The sequence below is a fragment of the Rhamphochromis longiceps genome, linkage group LG23, assembly GCF_057381845.1.
Source record: "Rhamphochromis longiceps isolate RC_006_pf linkage group LG23, R_longiceps_female_GT1.1, whole genome shotgun sequence".
Classification (NCBI taxonomy): Eukaryota; Metazoa; Chordata; class Actinopteri; order Cichliformes; family Cichlidae; genus Rhamphochromis; species Rhamphochromis longiceps.
Genome location: NC_140578.1, coordinates 40,133,673 through 40,144,809, shown reverse-complemented (window position 1 = coordinate 40,144,809; position 11,137 = coordinate 40,133,673). Strand labels below are relative to the sequence as shown.

Here is an 11,137-nt window from a genome sequence, read left to right as displayed (position 1 = left end):
AAATCATGACAATTGTGCATACGTGGGCTCATGGATCCCGCCGTCTGTTGGGGTCTGGCCACAGGACCTCATCGACATCGCAAGCAATGTCTTCTCCCGCTAGGCACCGGGGAAAATATCCTCTTGCATGTCGAAACCATCCATGGATTGCTGCCACCTGAATGTCGCCGCAGGCCTGTTCCATTGCCTGCAGAAGAGGCATGCGGGCATGTAGTTGGCGGTCATATACACGCCATCTCCAAGCCGAAAAAAATTCCTCTATAGGGTTCAAAAATGGTGAGTAAGGGGGCAAGTATACCACTTCAAGTTGGTTGTGGTTGGAGAACCAGGCCTGGACCAGAGCAGCCCAATGGAAACTGACATTATCCCATATCACCACAAACCTGGGCTGATCTGGTCTGTTCTGTACAACTATATCATGGAGAGCATCTAGAAATGTGAGTATATGTTGACTATTGTATGGACCTAGTTTTGCATGATGATGCAGAAGCCCTCGAAGGCTTATGGCGGCACACAATGTGATATTCCCCCCGCACTGCCCTGGGATGTGCACAATTGCCCTTTGGCCAATTACATTACGACCCAGTCGTCTTGTCTTGCACAGGTCGAATCCAGCTTCATCAATGACAATGAATTCACGAGGCTGTGCAGCTCCATCCATGGCCAAGATTCTCTGTAAAAAAAAGAAAGAAAAGAGAACATATTACTGCACTACAGTGCTACACATACAGGACCCTCACCCCACCACACAGGTACCTGTGTAGCTCTCAGAATGGATCCATGTGGTACTAATATGGTACATATTCAGCTGCTACTGGATTTCACCAATACTGTATTGTACATGTAAAGGACAGTTACACTTACCCGTACATATTCAGCTCGAAGTCCTTTGACCCTGTCACTGTTCCTCTCAAATGGGACTCTGTAGAGCTGCTTCATGGTGATGCTGTGTTTTCCCAAGATGCGTCTGATGGTGGTGATGCTCACATGGTTTATGTTGTTGAACACTTGCCTTTCTGCAAGTATTTGCTTTCATAGCTGGTGGAGACGGATGGCATTGTCTGCCCTCACAAGGTCCACAGTGGCAAGTTCCTGCTGTTGTGTGAACAGGCGTTGGCGTCCTCCCCCAGAAGGTCTTCGAGTCATTCTAGAGAAATACAGCCACATATTGTCATCGCTTTGCTTATTTTTCTTACAGTACTTTACTGTATATACTGTATCATCCACTGTACAACACTGTACTTCAATATAAGTAATCATGCTATGTTTCACAGAAACTACCACTTTGGCTGCAAAAGGAGCATTAGCACCCTGCAATACCCTGTACACTTGATATGGTAATGTGATATACTGTAGAACAGTGCTATAAAAACCATCTGAGTAGAGTAGAAGGTAGAGAGGTGAAGACAGACCTGTTTTCTAGTTGGAATGTTCTTACAGTTTTTTCTGATTGCTTAAGCACATTTTTTGTAACTATTGGCTAATTTTGCAAAACTCTTCACACAAATAAGAAAACCTGTCACCCAATAATCAAAACATTGTAGTTCTCTTGCAAAAGCAAACACAGCTAGATTAACTCTTCACACCTTCGTAAAAATAGTGTTTCCGTATCAAACAGTACACACAAGCCATCATCTACTAAGCACACAATGCGCCAACTGCACACTGATGGTATGAATACAAAACACATCTGGCTTTTGCTTTCTCTGTGCACAAGGTAGGCTATGTCAGTTTGAGCTCATACTTCTGTCATAGATCCATAAGCATAGAGGGATCCAAACTTTAAGTACTGGTGTTTATTCAAACACATCAAAACAAACACAAGTGTTTATTTCCAAGTATAGGATTACAGTTTTTTTCAATCGCTAACAAGCGCCTACCCATACTTCAGATACTTTTTCTAAACTCTTACAGTTTTTTCTGATTGCTTAAGCACATTTTTTGTAACTATTGGCTAATTTTGCAAAACTCTTCACATAAATAAGAAAACCTGTCACCCAATAATCAAAACATTGTAGTTCTCTTGCAAAAGCAAACACAGCTAGATTAACTCCTCACACCTTCGTAAAAATGGTGTTTCCGTATCAAACAGTACACACAAGCCATCATCTACTAAGCACACAATGCGCCAACTGCACACTGATGGTATGAATACAAAACACTTCTGGCTTTTGCTTTCTCTGTGCACAAGGTAGGCTATGTCAGTTTGAGCTCATACTTCTGTCATAGATCCATAAGCATAGAGGGATCCAAACTTCAAGTACTGGTGTTTATTCAAACACATCAAAACAAACACAAGTGTTTATTTCCAAGTATAGGATTATTTGCAATCGCCATAATGACTATATGGGTTACTTGGTCTGCAGTGAACATGCTTCCTCTGCCCCCAGCATCTGGTCATCTAGCAATTCTGTAAAGTAACAATTTCAGTATTTTTACATCAATGGTATTGGTGTGTTTCTCATTGGCATATGGCAGTGCTACAAATCTTTGTGCAAAGTGACTGTACTAACCGATTCTCATTTCAAGTCCTTATGATACTTGCTACAGTGTAGCGGCTCGAGTTAGGCTGGACCCGTTGGCCAGCTACCCTCAGGGTCATTCCACGGTTGATTACATGGTCCACTATTGTAGCTCTGATGTCATCAGCAATTCTATTTCTTACTCTTCCTACCCTTCCTCTCCCCCCTCCTCGTCTTCCTCTTGCTCCTCCTTGTCCTTGTCGTCCTCTTCATCCTACTTCTTCACCTCCACGTCCTCTTCCTCGGCCTCCTCTACTTCTCACTCTTTCTGCTCCCTCCATTGTACTCCACACACACAGCTTACCTGTATTATAGTGCTTAGGCAGATTGGAAAGTGAACTAATTATCTAAAAAAGTTTTCACATGTGAAAGTGTGCCAGACAGTTGGCAAATTAGTGTTAATGATAGCCATACATGTGTATACTTTTGCTAGGAGTGTGTTGGAAATTTGGTAATTGAGTGTTGTGCAGTGAATTGTGCCTGCAGTTTTGCAAAGTGTGTGTTACAAAATTGCAAACTGAGTGCAAAGCAGTTTTTGTGCTTTTAGTTTTGCAAACACAATCACAGTTAGGGTTTAAGCATTCAGAAAAACCTGTATTACAGATGCCACTGTGAAGCGGCTTAGATGTGGGTGGACTCTCTGCCCAGCTTCCCTCATAGTCAGGCCATGGTTGATGACATGGTCCACCAAAGTTGCTCTTATATCATCAGAAATATGGGTCCGTGCATGGCCTCTTCGACCTCCTCCTCCTCCTCTTCCTCTTGCTCTCCCTCCATCCATGCTTGCAAAGTTCTTGAATTGGCTACACTGAGGGCTTTTTGTAGTTGGCTAATTGGTGTTCAGTTTTGCAAGTAAGTGTCTTCAGGTGTGTATTTGAGTGGTTGCAATTACCCGATGTGTTTTGCATTTTGGATATATGTGTTTTCCAATCGGAAATTTCATTTTGTGAACGAAGTGTCTTATGTATGAAATAGAGTGTAGTATGCAGGACCATGTGTGTTGCATAAAGGAGTCAGTGTGTTACATAATTGCAACTAGGGTGCAAAGCAGCGCTCTTGTTTAAGGTATGGGTACATGTGTTTGAGGTATGGTAACAAAAGCCTCAAGTTGTGTTACTTTCCCATATGGAAAAGATATATATAAATCTTATAAAGTTTGTATCTGTCTTGTGTGAAACTTGTATGAGAAGCATACAAGAGTGAAAACAGATATAAGATTCCTTGAAAAATTATATAATGAAACTTGTATGTTTTGGATACTTACTAAAACAATGTATGAAAGTAATGAGAAAGTGGCCACTTTCATGAGTAATCACATATAAGTTTTTACTATTTCTTTTCCATATGGGTTAGTCTAAGCATGGGTTTATAGTGTTCAAGCAACGGGCAAAAACTGTAAGAGGATGGATGTGAGAGTGTGTAGCTTGAGAAAAAAATGTGGTGCAGGTACATTACAAGCAGCTTCATCAAATCTGATTTGTGAGTGCCAGAATGTGCTATTCTGCAAAGAAAGTAGGACACGCCAAGGTTTTTTTTGCTTGTTTTTGTTGTTTGTTTGGCCAAAAATAACACAGTCTCACAACAACAAGATGATTTTTAAGCTCTATTAGCACAAAAAACATGTCTAATGTCTGCATGATTTGCAGTCTTTGCTTAAAACTTTGAGGACATTGGAAAAGCAGATGAACAGTATCTGAAAGTCATGTACTTATGAAACAGGAATAAAAACCTGGCAAAGGTCCTGATAGATGCATCTACCCTTCCAGTTGATCCACCTACTGTTCACCGAAGCCTCATCAGAAACGGAAACACTGTTGTCACTGAGATGTGTGGCCTCAAGTACTTTGGTACTCTTGGGGGCTGTGGATGGCCTGGATTTGAACTTCCCGCCCTCATTATCAAGTACATTTTGTGACAAAGACATGTAGACACTCACGCTCATTTATATTTTATGTTTTAGAGTTTATATTCATTTATGTTTTTGTGTTCCCAGTGCTGTGTTTGTTTTGTCCCTTTTTTCTTACAGATGCAGCATGCTTTTCTATTTGTACTCTATCCTTTTATTATACTTTCTCCTATTTTCTCCCCTCTTTGTTTTTTCCCCTTGCTTCTCAGCTTAGGACATAGTGTGATTTCAGTTATTGCATTATATGCGTAATATGACTAACAGCAATGAATATAAACAGCTAAAAGAAACACATGAACAGAGGAGCCTATAGAGAATGCATAAAACTCATCCTGGAAAAGTAAAATGTGTTTGGCACAACTGTGCATTCAGAGCATAATTCTGATTGCAAAAGCTGTCTGAAGGGACAGACTTTATGATAAAAAAAAATAGAGAGAAATTGTCTCAGTGAAGGGTGGCTGTCATCCCGATTCCAAGCCATTCTTATGGAAAGGAAACAGGGAGAAAAAGCTGAAGTGTGCCAAATCACATCGTGGCTCAAGAGTTGGGAGTTCGCCTTGTAATCGGAAGGTTGCTGGTTCGAGCCCGGCTCGGACAGTCTCGGTCGCTGTGTCCTTGGGCGAGACACTTGTTGCCAACTGGTGGTGGTCAGAGGGCCCTGTGGCGCCAGTGTCCAGCAGCTTCGCCTCTGTCAGTGCGCCCCAGGGTGGCTGTGGCTACAATGTAGCTTGCCATCACCAGTGTGTGAATGGGTGGATGACTGGTTGTGTAAAGCGCTTTGGGGTCCTTAGGGACTAGTAAAGCGCTATACAAATACAGGCCATTTACCATTTACCATAACTGCTGGACAGCACAGGAAACTCAGTGGCAACAGGTATGTTGGAGTAATTAATCCAAAAGAAATCTCAAATTTCAATATGTACAGATGAGGTCAGGAGAGCAGTACAACAGTGAGTATCTGCTTTTAATTTACTTTGTCAGGAAGAAAATATAATATAATTTCTGTCTGGATGACTGTGGGTTAACTAGGAGAAAGCTGCTGTTATCCACTGGGAAGGGTCAGAGTGGAGGTCATGAGTGTGCAATCTGCATCCACCTGGTATTAGATTTAAACAGCTGGCCAACATTAGAGAAGGGCTGCAGTTTACTTTTTAAATAGATCACAATGACCTTGTTCTTAGACAGAAGTATAAGTCACTTCTCATGCCTAATTTAAAAGAAGTGGACGATGAACTGAAAACAAAGGACCCGTCTTTTCAAATATGCTACATAAAAATGTGTCATTACCACATGTTTCAATGCTGAATCCTGATGCTCACTGCTTTCATTTCATTGACCAATCAGCAGGTGTATGTAAGAGATCTTCATTTTCCAAAAGCACAACCCGGACATGAAAAAAAATACATCTAAATTATATTAAATGTCCTACAAGCCACAAGCAGCTATATAAAAGAATTTGCATTCAAGCTGGTTATTGGACCTGCTTCAGAGACTTCAAAATAAATCCTGCATTGTGACCCATACGAGAGTATTCAGTGGCACTTTATGACTTTTGCAAATTATTAGCAAATAAATATATATTTTTTTGCCTTTATTATTAGCAAATTTAGCTGAACGCAGCGCTACATTTATATTTGCTGTCCCTGCTTTAAGCAGTGAGTATTGTGAGTTTTGCATGTGGATTACGCGGGCAGTCAAAAACAGTCTGCAGCTGCACCGCAGGTCACCAGCTGCATATAGCACCTGACGAGCCATGCGAACACTCAGCTGACTCGCTAAACTCTGCACAAACACACACAGATCACTCATTAGGCCTGTCATAAGATGGTCAACGAGAAAAATCGGCAGGGGATTTGCTCTGTTCGTCTACCCACTAATGCTGTTATTATGCCTGAAAAGTGCGAGTGTCCGATGATGCGTTTGTGTTTGACCTTTAGCCTCAGGCTGCGCTTTGTGTATAAAACTCATAATGTTGGGCTAAACAAATAGAGAAGAAAGAGGCACTTTTTCCATTTCACTGCTTTAATAAAGTAAAAATGTTTAATGCAAACTAGAAATAATGGGTGAAATGTGCTGTTACTAGCTAAAAATAACCTCTTTACCACATACCTGTACTAACCAGCCAATTTCTTAGATACACCTTTTTAACTGCTCGTTAATCCAAGTATATAATCAGCCAATCACATGGGAAAATACTTGGTACATTTAGGCATGTAGACATGGTGAAGACGACCTTCTGAAGTTCAAATCGAATATTAGAATAGGGAAGAAAGGTGGTTTAAGCGATGGCATGGTACCATGGCTGGCCTGACTAATTCAGAAACTCTTCATCTGCTCGGATTTTCCCACACAGTCATCTCTAGGATTTACAGAGAATCATCCAAAAGAGAGGAAATGTCCAGTAAACGTCAGTTCTTTAGGAAAAAATGATGTGTGGATGCTTGAGGTCAGAGGAGAATGGCCAGTCTGCTTCAAGCAGCAGTAAGTCAAACAACAATTTGTCACATCCGAGGTATTTGCTGTGACATCCAGAATGGGGGGGAAGGGTGACGCGGAAGCAGAAGTTGGCATAAACAATATGAAAACATGGATCCAGCCTTTCTTGTAATTATTGTTCATGATGCTCGTGGTGTAATGTTGTAGGGGGTATATTTTTTGGCCTAGCTTACCTGAGTATTGTTGACCATGTCCATCCCTTTATGAGTACAGTGGTCCCATCTTTTAATGGCTGCAGGATAACGCAGCATCACAAAGCTCAAATCGTCTCAAACTGGCTCTTTGAAAATGACAATAAGTTCACAGTCCAATAGGGCACCTTTGGGATGTGATGTGATCTGAAATCTGCAGCAACTGTGTGATGCCTTCGTGTCAATATGGAGCAAAATCTCTGAGAAATGTTACCAGCTCCGTGTTGAATTTGTGCCACAGAGATGTTAGGCAGTCCCGAAGGCAAGAGGGAGTCCAACCTGCGACTCTATCTGGTGATTGTATATTAGAAAATGTCACTGGCTTGTACTTTTCTGCAAACATATACACAAACCATCAGTTAACACAAGCAAAGAATAATCGCTTACAATTGCCTTTACATAACTGTAATTACACTAGGACTCCTGATGTGTGTGGTGCGCATTAAACAGGGAGAAAATAATGTTTGTCCTTGGTTTCCATGGGCGTGAGAGGTGGAATGTTAAGCGCCTCTACTTCCAAAACACACACACACACACACACACACACACACACACACACACACACACACACACACACACACACACACACACACACACACACACACACACACACACACGCCTACCCATAATCCCCTTCAAATGGCACGTGTGGTGTGAGAAAGCATAGGTGAAGGTCCCTCAAAGACTCTTACCCTTTGGGGTTTTATGAAAAAGTCTGCCTCCACCTTCTTCACTTTTCAAGCATGCATCACACAAAGGGAAAGGAAGGTTATTCGAGGAGAAAATTTTGTCATTTTAGCATTTGGAGCATCTGTTTTTCTGGAAAATTGCATGTATATTTTGCAAATACACGGTGGAAAGGGTTGATTCAAGATGGCAAGCTGAGGGTAGTCGATGAGTAAGCATTAACGCAAGCAGTTTGTTTAAAGGAAGTCTCTACGTCGGTGTAGGTCAGTGCTGCAAGCTGAACAATAGGAAGGGCCGAAGGTTAATGAATGTGCAGACTTTGCGAGGAAGATTATTCTCGCTGATAGATATATCTGATGCAGTGCTTGACTTGGCGAGGCCCTCTTAAAGGAAGAACTGTGACGGAATACCTCAGGGGAACAATTAACTCTACCATATAAGAGCTGGGCGACAGAACCAGTGAGGCCTGGGTGGAGGTCTGGAGGGTGTGGGGGGAGGAAGCGGAAAGCTTGGAAGGGAGGCTCCCCCTGTGAAGGAACCTTTTAGCCACAGCCAAGGAGATCTTTCTATGTTCTCACACACACATACACTGCGCACATCACTCTTCTCCCCTGGTGACAGGAGCAACTTCCTCTTTCACACACACAGACAGGCCAATATCAATACGCCCACACTGTGTTTGATCTGCGCTAGGTTCACAAGAGCAACCGTGGAGGCCAACGATCCCGATTCCTTCTGAGGAATCGTGTCTGAGTTTTTGTTAGCAGAAAACAGTGCTGGCCACGCCTTGTGAAAAACTGCTCCCTTAGCCCCAGTGCTTCATTTCAACCTTTGAATCTAAACAAACGCACTTCCTGCCACGAATAAATCAGGTAAATCAAAACCATTTGGTGAACCTGACCGTTCGGCCAGAGGTTCGGTAGAGAGTTCTGTATTAGCATAATATGCCATTCACCATTCGTATCTCATGAGGTACGTGACAATATTTAAAATGTCACTGTTAAGCTGATGTTTTTTTTACCTAATAACTCTCAGTAGGTGCTATGTTACAGCTATGTGACGTTTGAAGGGATGTTTGAGTCTGACTCACAGCAGGATGACAGTGAAAAATGAAGATGTTTTGGAAATATTGTTCCAAACCTTCCACGGGGTAGTTTCGTAGAAACTCGGCCATGTGGTTCTGGTTTTCTTCTGAGAAGTCGCTGAGAGCCATGTCGTGTGGGGCGTTCACTGGTCGTGACTGCTGGACTGTCCTACATGCCAAAGATTGTCTTTTTCTTTTAAGATGCCAATGATGATGATGATGGCTATGCAGCTGTCCGCTGCGGTTACATATTTATTATTGAGTTTGGTCATTGGTGCTGAGATGTAAGATGGTGTAGTTAGGAGCAGGTGGCGTGAGAAAGTGAAAAAGTCTGGGTTGGAGACCGAAAAGCACGCACACGCATGCTACAACTGATACAGTTAATCAAGTTTTCATCTTGTGTAGGATGTGACATTAAGCCTGTCATGTTCTTTACCCTTAGTGGCCATAGAATTTGTGAATATATCACTTGAAATTGCCTTTCGACAGACCGGCATCGTGTCCAAGGTGCCTCTTCCTCTGTGGCAGCTGGAATAGGCCCCAGCTGCCATGCGAACCTGATTTGGATAAGCAGAAATAAATGGATGGAGTGATGGATGGATGGCAGCAGCTTGGAGATATTTTAGTCTATCCACTTCTTGTATGTTTGCACAAGTTTTTCCAGTTTAACCAGAAACTGTGTTCATCACCAGTGTCAGTCACAGTGAAGATTGCGGCTTATCATTTATCACAGCTTGGTGCTGCATATTGGCAAACAGTTTAAGTCAAGGTCTCCATTTAATGTCTGAACTGGAAAAAGTTCACTCGTAAGTTTAATCCAATTCAATTAATTTCAGTTCAGTTCAATTTATATAACACCAAATCACAACAACAGTCTCCTCAACAAACTTTATATTGTATGGTAAAGACCTCAGTAACAGAGGGAAAAAACCCAACCCAAAATCAGACTCCCCCTGTTAGGACAGTGGGAAGGAAAAACTCCCTTTGAGCAGGAAGAAACCTCAGGAAGAAGCAGCCATCTGCCCCGACCAGTTGGGGGTGATGGGAGGGAGACAGAACAAAAGACACAGTGTTCCTATGCTAACAGAGGGTCCCTATGTTGGAAAACCACCAGACTGACCATGATTTAAGAGGCCATGGTGATTTTAGGATTGCTTTTCATTGTCATGACATTGTAATTATAATTGTGACTCAGATATCCTATAGCAGTTCTGTCCTCCTCCTTTCAGCCAGAAGGTGCACTACATCCATTAAGGAGGCACATTTTCCATTAAACGTTCAGCTGGCTTGTTTGTCCTCTAATCTCTCTCACTCTGTTTGTCTCGCCTCGTCAAAGACAAAGGGAGACGTCAGTCTGTTTCTGTCCTCGTCTTCTGTCTTTTCCTTCTCTTCCCCATCAAAAATCATCCGGCTTCTATTACCCATGCCTCTTCTTTATTTCACTCATTTATCATCTCTCCTCAAGTCCATGTGGTTGTCAGTGCGCCAGTCTGTTTTCCACTGGTCCAACCCACATTTGAAAGAGGGATGGCATGTTATTGTGGCTGACAGCTGGAGTGGGTTATAGTAGTTGATTCAGCTCCATAAACCATGCTGATCCAATATTAAAATGATAGCGGGTTACAATAAATATCCCATGTGCACTGTGACTCATTAACATATGAGATATATGCCATTTGAAACTTGAAAGATCACATGAATGAGATTCATGTTCTTTTCCAAACCTACTACCAAATAATGGTAGCTGATAACCACCAAGAACTGGTCAGGTAGCATCTGTCTAACACCTCCACCTCTGTTAGTCTGTTGTAAAAGACAAAGTTTTATATTTCCTCCTTCTTTGGGCTTCTTTTTGGATAACTTCATGCTTCCTGCATTGTTCTGTATTACCAGTTTGGTGATGGATCAGTGATAGTCTGGGAAGACATATATATGGAGGGATGGACAGACCTCTACAGGCTAAGCAACGGCACCCTGACTGGCATTAGCCTTAGGTATCAGGATGAAATCCTTAGACCCTGTGAGAGACCAAGCAGTAAAGTCATAGAGGACACAGTCACAATGTCTTGAAGGTGAGTTCCTATTTTACCCCCAGAAAGTTCAATATATAATTATGGGACCTAAGAAAATAATTTATTACATTACTGAAGTACATAAATGGTAAATGGCCTGTGTTTGTATAGCGCTTTTCTAGCCCCTAAGGACCCCAAAGCACTTTACACAACCAGTCATCCACCCATTCACACACACA

The 11,137-nt window shown here is 42.1% G+C and overlaps 1 pseudogene; it reads right to left on the bottom strand.

The window, feature by feature from the left end:
• Positions 1-267: 267 nt before the first annotated feature.
• Positions 268-1,146, bottom strand: LOC146642554 (uncharacterized; annotated as a pseudogene).
• Positions 1,147-11,137: the final 9,991 nt, after the last annotated feature.